General features: G+C 43.2%; 1 protein-coding gene across 1 annotated transcript in view; it reads left to right on the forward strand.

The window, feature by feature from the left end:
* The first annotated feature begins 12336 nt into the window (after positions 1–12336).
* The window catches only part of prr15la (proline rich 15 like a), a 29739-nt gene continuing 24843 nt past the window's right edge, over positions 12337–17232 (forward strand). Inside the window, exon 1 of the mRNA XM_063215372.1 lies at positions 12337–12614. The gene's annotated coding sequence lies outside the window, so the exon portion shown is untranslated. The remainder of the gene's footprint in view (positions 12615–17232) is intronic.

Below are 17232 nucleotides of genomic sequence, written 5' to 3' on the forward strand. Positions count from 1 at the left end.
ACCCAGTGCCCTACCATTATTAGGCCACGGCAGGGCCTTTCTGATGATTTTAGCAGAGATTCTTTAAGTATATAGAGATATGCCAATGTAATAGGTTGCTATGGGCACCTAACATGACCAGGTTCCGGTCTGCCTAAAGGGGCGTGTCATAATACTCCTAGCATTGAATAGAACAGTCCTTAGGTCTGCCTAGGTCTGCCTAAAGGGGGATTTCCCCCCACTCCCCCTTGCAATAATAGAGCCCGGGAAACAATGGGCCAATGGAACCTCTCTCTCTCTACTCTCTCTGATTTTAGTCCATGGTCCTTCCAAAGGAGCCAGACTACCATTTGCTTTATTGAGTGCGTATACATGCAGTTCATATCCCGAATATGATCGGGATATTAAGTATCCCGAATTTGCGTTTGAGCATATAAACACTTCAGTATCCCGAATAAGCCCTTATTCGGGATACTGAGAAATCGGGATATGCTAGGTGGAGTATTCTGACAGAAGCCGGGATACTGCCGCATGTAATCCCGGATACAGGGGCTTCCCATAGAATGCTGTCGCTGGTATCCAGGCTACACGCATTTGAAGAGAATTCTATAACGGCCAAGAATGTAGACTGGGATATAACGTTCTGTGCTCATATAAACACCTTATCCCGAATATGATCATAACCGGGATATGCCTCATATTCGGGATACTGAACTGCATGTATACGCACTCAATGATAAAAGTGAATAATTAAGATTTATGATCACATTTATACTAGGGTGGACCATGTTGCTTATCGTATAATGAAGCCTCTCTACTTAAGGATTTTCCATCGTGAAAAAACAAAATAACCTCAGAGACTTGAAACAATGAGGTAAGCGCTGAGCTATTTCAGTTACTGTTCTACAGTAATTGCCTCACAAACATTTTTGCTGGGCACACTTCTTCCGTGTGAGAGTTTTTTTTCGTTTTAAAATTATAAATGTAAAATGAATATTGTTGGAGTGTATGGTGTGGTTGGTTCCTTATCAACCAGGAAGTGCAGAGAAGGATTACTTATGAGGGTAAAGGGCACAGTGGACGTGGGCACAGAGAAGAGGCACGAGGAGTGCCATTAGTCCGGCAGCCAAAAGCCAAATATCAGCCGAACCCAGTTTCGTCTGATAAAGGTTTTTTTTTGCAGTTTGTGGTTGCCCAAGGTGTACCTATTAAGATTCCAGAGGGTGCCCGGTGATATCCCTTGAGCATTTCCAGATATTGAGCATTTTATGCTGGATGTGCTGCAGCCATATTACAACAGTTTTCTGCCCCCATTCATGTTATGCTGACCAAATACCCTATACCATACTTATTTTTGTGTTTGTTTACATGGTAGGATGTGCATAAGAACAGGTGGTGAGGTATGGACATCAGTGGGGGTGGGGTCATGCATGTTTGGGGGCGGGGCTCTCACCCACAAAGCCTGATTTTCCAAGTCTGAGACACAGAGGCCAACATTATGTCAAAACTGGCTTTATACCTCATAGTGGGCTGTTTGGTTTTGCTGTTTGTTGTTGCCCGACACTTACACTTAGATAAGAGTGGGTGATATGCCAATTTCAGATATTAACCCTTTCATGTTGGTTTCGCTGCAGCCAAAGCCCACAAGCTTTTGACCGCTTCATAACTGCAGATTAACCATAGAACATTCAGGGTGGTAGGCCTACCACATCAAAGTTGACAAAGTTCTCTTGTACAAAAGTACCAAATACATTTTAGACAATTACATAGCTAGCTGTTTTTCAAGCAGAAATGTGTAACATTTAGGCGAATTTTGGTGGTGTCAGCGCAGACATACACAGAAAGGATTACTAATTCAACACAGAATTTCAACAACCTATCTTTCATAACATTCCATACATTGCTATTTACTCCTCCTGTGCTGTTGTAACACAAAATACACAGTGTGATTAATAATTATTTAATTTCTGGCTGATTACTTGTTTGCCCACAAAGTACATAATTTCAATGGTGGTCATATTAACATGGAAAGAGATAAAAACGCAAATCCACAAAATAACCTAAAGGTATATATATTCATTGATTTGTATTTCATTGATAGGAAATAAATATGATCCCCTGTTAGCAATTCAAAGTTCTGCTCCACCACTTCCAATCAACTCATCATCTGAATTACCTGTAAATAAAAAAGAAACCTATCCATACCTACCAGGTGTGATGTTGTCATGTATGTTGTCATGATGTGATGTCATGGAGGATCTCATAATGCACAATCCATTCTAAGCAATGTTGTGAATGTTTTTACTGAGGCATTTGTTAATATGTCATTCATGACCTGATTTATATGACTATATGCGTAAAAATAGGCCGAAATAGCATTTTTTAAGGTTATTAGCAGTATTTTCTCTGTACCTGGATAACAAAAGGAGATAGCCACAATTAACCTCAGTAAATATTCTTCTATGTGTGATATTAACAAAATAAAAAAGGAATTTTGAAGCTGGCATTTTCAGGTGGTCAGATCCGTTGCATCAAAATATATGCAAATCAGTGCATATTTAATTAGATAATAGCCTAATTAGCATATTTAAACATAAAATATAGAAAACTTGTAATACATTTTTTTCTCCAATTCATATGAGTAATCATCTGGTAAAGTTTCATATTGATATCTGCAAGTTAAAAAAAAATACCCTATTCACCTACAGTGTCTCGCCTTATTTGTGGGATTGCTGTTATGAAAGGGTTAATTATTACCCCATATTGGGTTTGTTTCAATAAGGGCAGTGTTAAGGCAGTCCAATGTGAATATTTTTCAGGTAATATAACAATTTGGTACATTTTGTAACATCATTCACAGTAAAATTAGGTGCCTTTGTTTTTTTTGTCATAATTTGCATTTATGGGACAATAAAGGCTCAAAATCTGGAAATGCTCAAGGGATATCACCGGGCACCCTCTTAAATCTTGAAGACTTACCTACAATCTATCAGATAAAGCAAAAAAATAAACTTTATCAAAAAAATCTGGGTCCAACCCCACGGCTCCCGGACTACATGGGTGTATGATAGAGATGGCACGTGTGTGTGTGTGTGTGTGTGTGTGTGTGTGTGTGTGTGTGTGTGTGTGTGTGTGTGTGTGTGTGTGTGTGTGTGTGTGTGTGTGTGTGTGTGTGTGTGTGTGTGTGTGTGCGTGCGTGCATGCGTGCGTGTCTAAAGATATGAAACTTGGAATGACAAAGCTATAGGACTACCTTCAGTCTTCTGCTGCTAAATCTCAACATGGTAACACCTTTTTAACAGTGTATTTGTTGTGTACTAATTACATGTATCTTACAATCTACATGCCAAATTCTAACCTCAGCAATGTAAGTACATAATGTGGCGTGTCATTACAGACTTTGTAAGAATGGTCGTCTATGGGCATGTCCGTATCTGTCCTTAACATTTGTTTTCACAAGTGAGCATCTGACCAAGTTGTTAATGGTTCACTGTCATTCTCTATCAAATTTTGAGTTGCACATTTTTGAAAAAAATGTTTAGGGTGGTTTTAAGGACAGATACGGACATGCCCATAGACGACCATTCTAAAGTCGGTTCAGACAAAATTCAAATTAGCCAAATAACGGCGACAGCAACACACATCGAGAAATCTGTGAGGATCCCTCACTGAGGACCACTCGTTTGCATGGCAGACAACTCAGAAAAATGGGCTAAATGTACTAAGTAGGTAGCCTGATTATCATCGACCTTCAAATCTCTTCGAGACTTGGTCTGACAAAGAGCATAACAATTAACATTTCCCAAACGGCATGGTTGCTTCCCGACAAAGTGAAAGGAGTTCCCGTACTTGCGGGAACTCCGAAAGTACTTGCATCGCTCTTGACCTGGGCCTCGTTTCCGAAAGGGCCTTAAGTACTACTTAACGCTACGTGCAGGGCTCTAAATTAACACACGCCAACCCGCCAAACACGGGTGAAAATTCATTTTGGCCGGTGGAAAAAAATACCTACCCGCCCATTTGGCTAGTAGCGCCCGAGTAGCCTACAGTAAATTGTGAACGGTAAACGGCGGCTTGTATGACAACGATACGGCGAGATTTCCTACATTACCCATAAACACTCCCGTCGTGACCCCACCCCACCGTGTGCTTTCCGAAGCAGCAGCCACTCCGTGCTGCTGTTGTGCGCGCCAGGACAGAACGCATTTCAGAACTTTTGTGCGCTCACACTATTTTGACAGGCAGCTCTCCCCTGCTCCTGTCGCTTTCGCGCTACCACTTTTAACGTCACTATTAGGACTACTGTTACTATTAGCATTCACCGACACCGACACCGGCACCTTGCTCTAACAGGCTGCCTTTTTAAGCTGCGAGGACCTGACCGAAGAGTTTCAATAGAGTGTTGTGGAACGAAATAGCGACAAGGGCAGAGGAGGAGAACGGGCTGTCAGAGTAGTGTGAGCGTAGCTGTCAATTGTCTTCTGAAATGTTTCAAGTCCTGGCGCAAATAAGTTGGAAAGCCCACGACATCGGAAAGAAGGGCAGACCTTATGCCAGTGCGAGTAGGCTACGCTATGGAAGTAACAAAGGAAGCGAACATTTCCGTGATATTATTTGCTTTTAGTTAAACATATTGTAGGCCTAAGTGTGTTGTTATTTTGTTGCGCATGGTAGAGAAGAGCTCCTGGAGGAAATAATGGTGCCTATAGCATCATACTGTAGGCCACATGAACACACAATAGGCACACACGACATCATATATCCATTATTGCACAACGTGTGTGTGTGTGTGTGTGTGTGTGTGTGTGTGTGTGTGTGTGTGTGTGTGTGTGTGTGTGTGTGTGTGTGTGTGTGTGTGTGTGTGTGTGTGTTGACTCCTCTCCTCCTCTTCTTTTCCTCTCATCTCTTCTCCCTCCTTGGAGTGTGAGGTTTTGTCGTGTTTGGTTTAAAGGTCTGTTGTGTGTGGCTGGTGATTCATCAAAAATAAGATAAAAAATAAAGCAGAAGTTTAAAAAAAAGTATATATAATATGCTTATTATAGACCTAGTATGTAGGCGTGTTTTTGTGTTGTGGAAATTTGAATAAAATAACCACAATAATAATAATAATAATAATAAAAACACAACTAGCCTAACGCATAGCCTATTTTGGCAAGATTAAAAAATGGCTAGTTGAACTTCTGTTTGGCTGGTAAGAAAAAATGTCTACTAGCCAAATTGGCTGGTGGTGGAAAAAGTTAATTTAGAGCCCTGGCTACGTGCTACTTAAGTTCACACGTAACACCATCGTAGAGCTCACGGAGCGTTTCCCAAAGCCAACTTAGCAAAGAACCATCGCAGGTTGACACGTAACTCTAAGAGAAATCCACGAGTGGTTTGGAGTAGTCTTAACGCGCTAAGATTGATCGTAACGGCATGGCACAGTGGAGACACCCACAGGATATGAAGGGAAAAGAAGAAATTTTCGCTGTTTTAACACGCGAGTGGCATGGCACAGTGGAGACACCCACAGGAAAAGATGAAACTTCTCAAGTTGATGTTTTAAGACGGGAGTGTAGCCTAAATATCATGGCACCACAGTTGACACTGTAACGAGAATAAGAAGGTAACATTAATCGTGTAAGTGTAAAATAAAAGCAATGTGTTTGGAAAATATTTTACAGGCAGTAAAATAGTTCAGCTGTGTTTGATAAATCAGGGCATTATTAAACTGTGATCAATCATAATTTGTGTGGGTGCTTCGTGAACAAGAACAAGGCATCCACACGCAAAATAAATAGGGGGCTTCGGCGACCAGAGACAAGAGTGGTGATGTCGGAAGTCCACTACCGAAACATTAAAAAAGAAAATTGGTCAGCGAGTCGTTGCGCCCTCTTTCATTTTCAAATACCCTAAGAAAGGGAAGGCGACGCAGAAAAGACACGATAGTTGTAGGCTAAGGGTAAACTATGACATAAAAAAGGCAGCGATGGGGATTCGTGTAGATTTTATGTTTTAATAACAGCAGACTGCCGTGCAAAATGTTCCTCACAGTTGTTAAAGCCTTAAGTGCGCGGTACTTTGCGCGCCGCTCCCCAAATGCGCATCCCAATTTGGAACTCCTAGGCCTACTTGTCTTCTTAAATATTAAGCACGGTAGCCAACTGCACGCGCTTTGTCTGGTTTAACGGCGTATCTCATGGTTTTGCATGATTTCATTGTGTGTGTGCATTTTATTTCATTTGCCAACAATAACTCCTGGCGATAGTTGCAAACTGCTACAAATGTAGCCACACCCTCATAGAAAACAACTTTTGATACTGACACACGCCTTACATTTTGTAAATGGTTTAGCAGCATGACGGCGCAGTTCACTCCGAGGACACTTCAGCACCACATATGTGGACAGCGATCCTTAAGAGCGACGCTACGAATGATCTTAGAGGCTGTGCACGTGCGTTCATGTACGAGTGTCTTTGGGAAACAGTCGTAGGAAATCTAAGAACATTCGTAGGATCAGGGCCGTCTCTAAAGAATGGGCTGAACGGGCTGCAGCCCCGGGCATCACCGCTAGGGGGGGCCTCCGGTCGCGGAATGTCAAATGACAAAAAATAATAGAAGAAAAAAAAAAGAAAACGAGCGAAAATGTCGAGCCATAGGAAACAGGAGAGCGGAGCAAAAAACGAAAATTAGTAGAAATAAAAAAGGAAAGAGCCAAAGAATTATTACAAAAAACACCCAAATTAACCAACCTATGGAGTAGTCAGCCTGCTGTAGCGGCTACCACCAGCAAATATTTTTTCGGTAGGCCTACACAGTTCTGGTCCTCCTTGCTCAACTCTCGAGCAGCATGTGGCTCGCCTTTGCAGCTCGCAAGGTTAGTCTATTGTACGGTCAGCATGAAAAGGGTAGCCTACTGTTGTGCTGGCTGTCTATCAGCTGTCAATAACGCCACGCGGACTTACTAAAGCCCTGATCAAAAAGCGAACCGCGAGATATTACATTCCTCACGCAACGTTTTGGTATCTATGGCGCTGCGCGTGCATAGTAGACTTCATCATCATGGTAGGCTATGATTTCGCGACATCGGCAACTTCGTCAGCATTTAAGCCTCACTTTCATTTCATTAGTACAGAAAGGCAGAATAAACAGGGAGGGGGGATAGCAATTATTTTCAAGGCACTGTTTCAATGTCAAAAGACAGCACTAGGTGAATTTTCATCTTTTGAATACTTAGCTGCAGTTCTAAAATGTTCTTCCGACATACTGTTATTAACTATCTACAGACCTCCAAGACTTTCTGCACCACTCTTCTTAGAGGAATTTGGTGAGCTGTTGTCGAATGTTTGTGTGGACTATGATAGCCTTTTTATAACAGGCGACTTCAATTTTCACGTAAACGACTTAGAGAATGTCTATGCTAAGGAATTTTTAAGTCTTATTGACATTTTTAGCCTTACACAGCATGTAACAGGACCAACACACAACCAAGGTCACACTCTAGACCTAATAATAACAAAAGGCCTCAATGCTTGTGCTAGTGTCAAAGACTATGGCTTTTCTGACCATTACTGCATTTTTTCTGATGTTTCTATGTACCCTCATGTTCAAAGGGAATCTGTTACAGTCAAAAAACGTATAATCAACTGTGAGACAGCCTCACTCTTTCAGCAAGCACTTTCAGAGATCCAAAGTCAAACTTCAGAGAATGCAGATGATCTCATGGTTAATTTTAATGCAAGGATGACCCATATTATGGATGTTATTGCCCCCGAAAAAATCAAAACAGTGGGACATAAAAAAGCCCCTTGGAGAATGAATCCCACAGTTATATTGCTAAAGCAAGAATGCAGGAGGGCTGAAAGACAGTGGCGTAAATCCAAACTTGAAGTCCACTACCAAATCTATAAACACACACTCTCGAAATACAACCAAGAAATTTCTAAAGCTAGACAATCTTTTTTCTCTGACATAATTAACAGAAATATTAATAATGCACGCGTCCTGTTTGGCACTGTGGAAAAGCTAGCAAGGCCCCCAAATCAAATGCCCTCTGAGTTCCTCTCAGTCAGCAAATGCAATGAGTTTGCATCCTTTTTCAAAGGTAAGATTGAAAAAATACGTACAAACATACTCACACATGTGCAACCGACCCAAGATTCGGACCAACTTGTTACGGTGAAGTTAAATCCTAACCTCATGAGAAATTTTAATTTAGTTGATGTGGACATTCTTAAAGTGTTTATGAAACGAAAACAAACGGTCATTCCCATTAAAGCCTTGTTTTTTCTGATAGCATCGATGAGACTTTGAACCCAATCATCCTGGAGGAACTTGTGAAAATGGCAACTCAAAGTGTGAATTCTGTGAAATTTGGTGTGACTAATGAGCTGGGCTGTGACATCATAGAGGGGAGTCCCTGGTTTGCTAGTATGGCGATCTGAGAAAACAACACACATTTGATGGACCCACATCTTATAAAGGAACCAAAATTCTGATACAAACATCAGCGTGTCGAAAAACCACACATCCAACCTCATGAGAAAAAAAAACAGCAGCACAAATCTATTTCAGAGGCACTGATACATCTGCAGAAAGTGACATGTCTGACAGGCGAAGTGACGATTGTTGACATAGCCTGACAGTTCGTTTTGTTTATGGTTACGGTTGCTAAGGGCGCTTTGCCATGACCCACAGATGACATGGCGTGTGTATTTGTTGACAAATGGGGGGCATTTTGATTCAATTGCGCGATATAGTGTGATTGAAATGCATGTAGGCTACATGCAAAAATATCATCAACTAGAGAAAAAACGGAGGTATTAGGCTGTTGGAAAAACGCCCTATAAAGCCTGAGTCCTCAGCATATTTTTAGCGTTTATCATTATTATTATTTTTTGTGCTCAAAGTCACAGGCGTCGCGTGTCCCTCAGCCGGACTCTGAGGACGAGGTGTGTCCAAACGTCAGCCACACGTGCACCACAATACTAAAAACAAACAATCAACGCTTCAAAGTAGGCCTACGCTATGTGCATCTCTGTTTATTCGCTAAGCAGTAGCCCAGTCTGTGAGTTGGCTGTCCTCGACCGAGAGCACCACGCTGATGTGCGGATATCCTCCCGAAGCCAATTTATTGACCAGTTGAATGGCAATCAATAAAAAGTGCATATTCCGAGAGCATTCGCATCGGTTTGGCATGTAATGTGCATTACCCTTTCCTGAAAACAACATACAAAGCAGATGGACAAGGTAAAACAAGTAGCCTAAAGCAAAGCAGTGCACTCACCTGTCTTCGTGCCCGAGCAGTTACAGGGGCAGTTTCAGTCTGCACGCCGGCGATGTCAATTGTTGGAACTGCTTGAGGCAATAGCATTCTCTTCAGTCCAACCATGCCCGCTACCTCCACATTTGTGGTGAAGCACAAGGGGTGGAAATGTGCCGAGCACAACAGTGACCACGAGCTTGCTTCAAAACCACGCATTGGATCCACAGAGCCCTAGCTTGATTTAGCCTTCTCCTTGTCGGCCACAGTTCCATCATTCTTCACAGAAGGGAACTTGTGCAAAGATATTCCTTCTGTCAAGTAGCCATTTTTGCAGCTGGCACCGTTCGGCCCTCCAGCAACACACTGCTTGACACTGCGCTTTGTTTTGGTACTAGCCGCCATTGATCTGAACAAGGTGGAATGAGGTGAACTCACCCCTTCTATGTCACGCATATCATTTGCATAAAATTTGCATGTCACCAAAAAAAACACTTTTTGGGAACGTTTTAACATGACTTTTAGGACAAAATATCACCCAGACAATATCCCATTTTATTCACAAGGCTTAGAACTTTCAGAATCTGTCCTGGAAATGGTCAAATTCCTTTACTTTGTTTTCGTTTCATAAACACTTTAATAGAACGGTACAAAGTCTTAGCTCCTCTACATCTGACTTAGATATTCTACCAACTGCCTTCTTCAAATCCATCTTTTAATGCGATTAAAGATTTTCATGTTTTCCCGCCCCTAGAAATAATATCACCAGTTAACTTAAAACGGTATCGGTCATAGATTGGTAGGCCTACTGTGTACGCTGATGTGTCAGTGGGTTTGTGTGACGTCATGCGTCAGAACATGATATGAAGGGCCCCATCCGGGTAATTAGCCCCAGGCCTCAGAAAGTGTTAATCCGGCNCTGCGTAGGATCACTGGTTAACGACACACGTAAGGCTAGGAACCATCGTTATTGAGAAACGAGGCCCTCACTAGTTGCAACGCCAAAGGTGTTGCGTCACTAGGAGGGTAGGGGGGCCTGGCTACTAAATAGGGGAGTTGCCCTTTACAGTAAACACCAACAATGCCTTAGATGAGCCTATGATTAATTTCACGACACCTAAATAGCAAATGTGTAAATGTACTCCATTCACATGTATAATCCTGGTTAACATTTGTTGAGTGTATGTACTAACCCTGCACTTCCTTAACTGTGTGAAAGTTCCGGCATGGCAGTCTCTGTGCATGAGAGCAGTGGCGTGCACAGACATTTTGGGGCGCAGGTGCTGGAGGTGGTTGGCGGGGGGCATGTGGAACTTCCAGCTGCCTTAGTAGGATACAGACCATCAGGGCCGGATTAAGGTGGTCTGGGGCCCCTAGGCTACAGGTTGCTGTGGGGCCCCCTGGAAGGCAAATTTCTTGACAGATTTACATAGACATCATCATAATTATGAGATAAGAATTAATGATAACTTGTCTACCATCTGTACAGAACACGACTGATGATTTTTTTTCTATATTGTATCTTCTCACAATTCAGCAGTTTGCCACTTGTGGCCAATCAAGGGGCCCTCTGGCAGATGGGGGCCCCTAGGCTGCAGCCATATCTAGCCTGTGCGTTAATCCGGCCCTGCAGACCATATGTAGTATATATCGAGAAATTGTCACATATTCCATCATAGATGATCATGTCGACATGGCTGTACAGTGTGAAAAAAAGTCCAAAAAAAAGGAACTTTCAAAAAGGGCATTTTTTTGTCCAATAGGGCAAAGTGGCAGGTGCTTTAGCACCACCACGTCCCTATCTGTGCACACCTATGTGTGAGAGTCAGCAAGGCTATAAACCCAAACATGTGGCTGGATGTGTATGTGTGTCACGAGAGCATAGGAGGAAGTGCAGCTTAAGTGCCCATAAATACCTACCTGAGGGGAGATCACCTACAGCAGCCTCCACATATCAGACGTAATGATGAGCCTTAGTTATACATTAACACGTGGCCCAGATATGAAATGAAATGACAACAAACCAAAGCCGGCCAGCATGATAAGCAGCACACAGACTGACAGAATACCCCTAGCCATGGGAAAATGGCCAAAAGATATATCTATACATCAAACCACAAAAGGGCTGTCTCGATTATCTTTGCAAAATGGCTGCTTGGCAGGGCAGCTGACAAGTTTGACCAGGCCCGGGAAAACTAATCTAAAAGGGCCCCCACCCAATATATACCATGTAATGTATGTGGACCTCATTCTGGGCCCCCTCCCTCTGTGGGCCCAAGACAACTGACCTATTTTTCCCCGTCAACATCCTTGCTGATAGGTGGTGAGTGGACACCAGATAATAATACAATCAAAACTGCAAGATAAAACATTTTAACATTTCTTAAATCAAATCAAATAATGATAATGCATTTAAAAATGTTCATGAACTTAAACGACTGCACTGTAATGTTGGATCACCTGTTGCTTTTTCATCAGCTCTTACAAAGTCAACAATATTCGTTTTGAGTTTGACTTCATAACTTTTTCTTTGGTTTTAGTAAACGCACACCGTGTGAGGTGCGCACAGCGGTCAATAGTAAACTTTATGAAAACAAGGGTCATTAGTAAGCTGAAACGTTGGTCTCATTAAATGTACTGCATGGAGTTCTGAGTGGGCGGCGACCCTTGTTTTCATAGAGTTTGACTTCATAACATCTCCTTTGTCGTGTGAGTAAACACTAAGGGCGCACATCAAAGCACATCAAAGCATTGGCAGGTGGACCCATGAAAAGAAGACTCATGTTGCCATAAAAGCAGTTAGCACTTTGTAGTGCATATTGCTTTGAACATACTGCAGGGCCACTAATACAGCTGCTTTCTTGAGCAGGCTTGTCCAGCAGAAATTCATATGCACTGAGTGACCAATGCTGGACACACACGCTCACACGCTCACACGCTCACAGGCACGCACACACACACACACACACACACACACACACACACACACACACACACACACACACACACACACACACACACACACCGCTATCGTGTGTATTTATGGGCAGGTGGAGGCGGGGCTAAAGAGCCCTGGGGGTAGTCCACCTGTAGCAGAGCACACCTGACACACACACACACTCACACACAGGGAGAGGACGAGCCGGGTACACACACACGCACACACACACACATACACCTGACCTAACACACACGGACGCACACACTCACGGAGGACAGCAGGTGCCACTGGCAACACGGAGGGGGCCGAAGGGAAGGAAGTCTCAGGTTCTTGGGGACGGCAGGCAGCGTTCGGGGAAATGTTCTGACATCGTATCTGGAGTCTCCTGAGTCACCTGCTTCTAGAGCAAGCCAAGGCAGAGGTCTGATAAGACACCAGAAGACACCTGCACAGGTACGTTTATCGACTATATGCAGACACACACAAACACAGACACAGACACAGACACAGACACAGACACAGACACACACACACGCACACTAAGTTATTCATTGCCACTGGATTGCTTACTTATGCGTAGGCTAATAGATCATGATTGGTCCTTTCCTTTCGTTTGTCTCAATATTCTTCATGATCTTCATTGGCCTGTCCCGATATCAGTCTATACAATGCTACATGTAAGATGTGATATTTGGTAAATACAGCACAGTAAATTTCACAATGCCAATTTGACATTTACAGCACAGCAAACAAGACGTTAAAATTGATTCCCTACAGATTGAATTTACATTTCAAATACATGTAGACCTAATAACTGCCTTGTAGTAGCTGTAGTAACTGCTCCGAAACACCTGGACCATCTTACTGGATGTTGTAAATCTTTGTTATAAAGCAGGATTACTGTATGTGAACAGATGACAAACGCATTCAAAGTCTTAGTCTGCACACAGTATGTCTGAATCCTTTGACTGTATGCTATGCTATCATTGTCAAAAACAGGCTTTTGTTGTATTTTGTTATATCACCAGCTGGGCTCTAATGGCAGCTTTAGAGGAGTGTGTAGGCTAGCAGTACAAAGATCTCTGGACAAAAGTGTGTTTGACCATGCACGCAAAGCAAACAATGTGTCTGGAACACTAGCTAACTAGCCACAAGTGCTGTTGCCTCAGATCTGTGTGCGTGCGCGAACACAGTGCAGTGTAGGTGTATGTGTGGCGCATGTGTGAGTGTGTGTATGTGCGTAAGTGAGCGTGTGTGTGTGCACACATGTGTGTGTGTGCATGTGTGCTAGTGTGCCTTACTGTAAATGCCATTTAAAGAATATTGAAAGACACACAACATAATGAAAACACAGACAACTCAGTGAAGACACAGAGAAGAGCAAACCCGCATAGTGCACTTTAAATCTGCTGCTGGGTCGAGAGTAGATATGTCTAAATTTGCATCAGCCCTTAGCCCTACAGTAGGTAGACAGAAACCTGGAGATCACATCTACAGTATGCAAATCAAAGTCATGATTGAGCACCTTTGACCTACAATATTTTCTACTTTTGATTGCATACTTTTGAATGTGTGTGTGTGTGTGTGTGTGTGTGCGTGCGTGCGTGCGTGCGTGCGTGCGTGCGTGTGTGTGTGTGCACGCGCGCGTGCTTACGCCCCATGTGTGCGTGCTCGTGTGTGTGCGTGTAACTATATAAAACATGTCCATAGCCGGAGTGTTTTGTAGTCCGCTATAAAGCAAGTAATGGCTTGATGGAGGACTGTAAAGTGACCAACGGAAGGTAACAGCCATTTGGTCGCCACGTCAACCATATTGCCCGGCCCTTGGTTGCCACGGTAGCAGTGCAGCACAGCCATGTTGGCACGTTGTCTTGTGACGTCAACACAGTCCCTTGGACCTTTTATGTGTTTATTGAGTGCGCTGTTGTGCCTGTTGTTGTGGCGTTGTTTGTTTGTTATTATGCCACTTGTCCGGTGCAAATTTCCATGTTGTGTAAAGTTTAGTGAACCTTGGAGAAGTCTAAAGGCCCTGCTGTGTCATATCTGTATGGCTTTGCACAACTCTATTTTGTTTGGAGTCCACATCCAAAGCAGAAGGTAGCCTCATTGCTATGAGGATGAGCCTTAACCTCTTTGTGCAGAGCCTATGTTACATGTACTATAACCTTATTGTCATCAAAATTGAAATGACAAAGTCTTTCATCTGTTCCTTAAGGCTCTTGGTAATGTCATAGCAATGTCGGTATGATGTAGTTGAGTCATTTCAGCAAAGAGTTACTTTTTACAGTGTATATACCTAGACAAGAGGTCTGGAGGTCTTCACACCTGATATACAGAGAGGGCAGTGGTAGCCCAATGTTTAACCTCTTACGTAGTAACGCAGAGCCTCTGTTATAATCTTATTGTCACTAAATGTTTAACCCCTTAGTGCAGAGCCTATAGTATAACCTTACTGTCACCAAAATTATAATGGCTATGTCTTAATCTGTTACTTAAGGCTATCAGTAATATCATAGCGATGTTGTTATGACGTAGTTGAGTATTTTCATCAAATAGTGAATAGGCCCGTTGGTGACCCCATCTGCAGTGTGCAGGCTACGGTGTTGGAAGATCCTTGTGCCATACCATTAGGTGGTAGATCAAAGGTAGAGGAGTCTATCAATGTCTGGATGGAGAGCCCATGAGCAGGACATTTAGCACTGCATTACTCCAGGGGGATAGCCTGCATCTGTCCCTAAATGTCCACGTACTGTGGAAATGCTAGGACTCACCTGTGTCAGCTAAATGTAATCTAATACCAACTCTAGTTTATACATTCTGGCTCTTTGCCGACCCTTCCTCGTCTCTCTCTCCCAACTCGCTTCCTATCTATCCTCCACTGTCCTGGCATGAAAAAAAACAATAAAATTGAAAAGCCCCCCCAAAAATACTTTTGTATATACATTCTACATGAGTGTCGCAGTCAAAGATATTCCCAACATGCCGTTGCTATGGTGACTGTTATTGCTTTCTTTTCTGTCCTACTTGCACTAATGCACTTCAAAGAATAGCTACAGTATGATACATCAGTTTTAACTGATGGTGCCATTCAGAGTTAGTATTTGTCCTGCACTGCTCTCATCAATCAACCACTCAAACTCACTGCACTGTGTATCAATCAAAATCAGGCGCTGTGTGTGTACTATAATATAATATCAGGGCAGGGCTGAGATTGAAACAGCAGCAACTCCAGTGATAAGTGCATGACCAGGGAAGACAACAGGTGGAGGGACAAAGAGGTCAGTTGTTCTGGGCCCAGGGGGGTGCAGACAGTGTTGCCAGATTGGGCGGTTACCCGCCCAATTGGGCTACTTGGGATGGCCGTCTGCGGGTAAAAACAGGAAAAATTGGCCATTTGTTGAAATTGGGCGGAATTTAGCACATTTTTGGTGGTTTTTGAGAACCTTTAGGGCGGGATTTGATCACACACATCTGGCAACACTGGGGGCAGAATTCGTTTCTCATTACATTATGTGTATTGTGTCGGGGCTTTGACTTTTCCCCGGGCCCAGCAGAGGCTATCAGCGGCCCTGCGTGCGGCAACCGATAGTGTTCTAAGACAGAACAGCAAGTCAATGCTTATGGTATGGACAGGACGTACCAAGGGAAGGCTTTGTGAAGGCATAGGTACAGGTAGGTACGCTTGGCTTTCAGTCTATACGTGTTCTGTTTGTCTAAGCGGGCTTTTATTGCTCGGCTATCGGCCTGTGCGAATGCAAACATGGGGTTGCGTGGAGGCTCGAGTTACTCCATGGCTTGTGTTTGTCCAGGCAGTTAGTGGTGGAGGGGCAACACCAAGGGCATTGGGAACCTAGAACAGAGGAACACAGAGGGCCGTGGGTACCTAGAACAGAGGAACACAGAGGGCCGTGGGTACCTAGAACAGAGGAACACAGAGGGCCGTGGGTACCTAGAACAGAGGAACACAGAGGGCATTGGGAACCTAGAACAGAGGAACACAGGGGGCATTGGGTACCTAGAACAGAGGAACACAGAGGGCCGTGGGTACCTAGAACAGAGGAACACAGGGGGCATTGGGAACCTAGAACAGAGGAACACAGAGGGCATTGGGAACCTAGAACAGAGAAACACTACAGTAAGAGCATTGGGTACCTAGTGCAGAGACCAAGCAGTGATAAAACAAGGTCTGTCCAAGTAAACCTGCACGGACGGATGGATGGATGGATGGATGGATGGATGGATGGATGGATGGATGGATGGATGGATGGATGGATGGATGAACAGACAGACAGAGAGATAGACAGATAGACAGAAATTGATAGATAGATAGATAGATAGATAGATAGATAGATAGATAGATAGATAGATAGATAGATAGATAGATAGATAGATAGATAGATAGATAGATAGATAGATAGATAGATAGATAGATAGATAGATAGATAGGCAGGGAGGCAGACAGACAGGGAGGCAGGCAGTACAGTGCAGAAGAATTAAAGCCTACACTGTGGACAGAAAAGGTTGCAATCCATGACAAAATTGTCGAAATCCAAATGGATGACTGCCCTTTACTCCAGTTTGATAGCCTATATTTTTTTGTAGGACTTTGTAAGAATGACAAACGGAAGTGGTTAATGTGGGTACACTGACGCACGTTTTTAAATGTTTATTTAACCAAAACAATCCTACACAATGCTGCTGATGGTGAAAATGGCTTCCGAATGCACAATGGCTCTTCCACCCTTTTGTTTCGCAGGTGTGTTTGTTTGATAGTAGATTTCATCCTCAGACATGTGTAACAGTGTATAGTGTTATTCAACAGGGTCGCTACAGCCCCCTAGAAACCCTCATCAGATAGCATCGAGAAGGATACTGCCCGGAGGGGAGGTGGTGGTGGGGGAGGGGGGTGCTCAGGAACAACTGGGGGCCATAGTCCCCAGTCATTATTTTTCATTTGATCTATTTATTCATTTATTTATTTATTTATTTATTGGTCTTTTTTCCCCCTGGGGGATCAAGTAAGTTACTCTACTTTTTTCGACTTTATTTGACAGGACAGTATGAGAGGTGG

The sequence above is a fragment of the Engraulis encrasicolus genome, chromosome 2 (genome assembly GCF_034702125.1).
Source record: "Engraulis encrasicolus isolate BLACKSEA-1 chromosome 2, IST_EnEncr_1.0, whole genome shotgun sequence".
Classification (NCBI taxonomy): Eukaryota; Metazoa; Chordata; class Actinopteri; order Clupeiformes; family Engraulidae; genus Engraulis; species Engraulis encrasicolus.